This window comes from Propithecus coquereli, unplaced genomic scaffold (assembly GCF_000956105.1).
Source record: "Propithecus coquereli isolate 6110/MARCELLA unplaced genomic scaffold, Pcoq_1.0 Scaffold40, whole genome shotgun sequence".
NCBI classification, from domain to species: domain Eukaryota; kingdom Metazoa; phylum Chordata; class Mammalia; order Primates; family Indriidae; genus Propithecus; species Propithecus coquereli.
In genome coordinates this window covers 399,497-399,857 of record NW_012149730.1, presented here as the reverse complement: position 1 = coordinate 399,857, position 361 = coordinate 399,497, and the positions used below count along the sequence as shown (strand labels likewise).

The following is a 361-nucleotide window of genomic DNA, read 5'->3' as shown; positions in this document are numbered from 1 at the left end:
GTCACCAAATAGGCCAAAAGCTGGAGGACTCAGCAGTATCCTGGAAAAGTAGCTGAATACATTTTTCAGGACATGGACTTGAAAACGCATACTTTCATCCCAATTATTTCCTCAAAGCTCAATTAAAACATATGGTTGCTGCTATTTGAAATTGGAAACTTAACATCTTCAACATGAAATATAGTTTTTAATAATTAACCTACAAAAATAAACACAACAGAATAGGCCAGTCTAATATATTTTGAATAAAAGCTCAACTCACATGTCAGTCCATGGAAATCCATTAAATGTGAAAAATATTTATTTTTTGTATGCATGAATATGTTTGTAAAATGATTATTTATACATTTTCTTTTTATGT

At 29.9% G+C, this 361-nt stretch overlaps 1 protein-coding gene across 1 annotated transcript in view; it reads right to left on the bottom strand.

Annotated features, from left to right (window-relative positions):
• EPHA6 (EPH receptor A6) overlaps positions 1 to 361 on the bottom strand; it is a 1,195,443-nt gene that overhangs the window by 1,186,661 nt on the left and 8,421 nt on the right. The gene's annotated exons all lie outside the window — the stretch shown is intronic.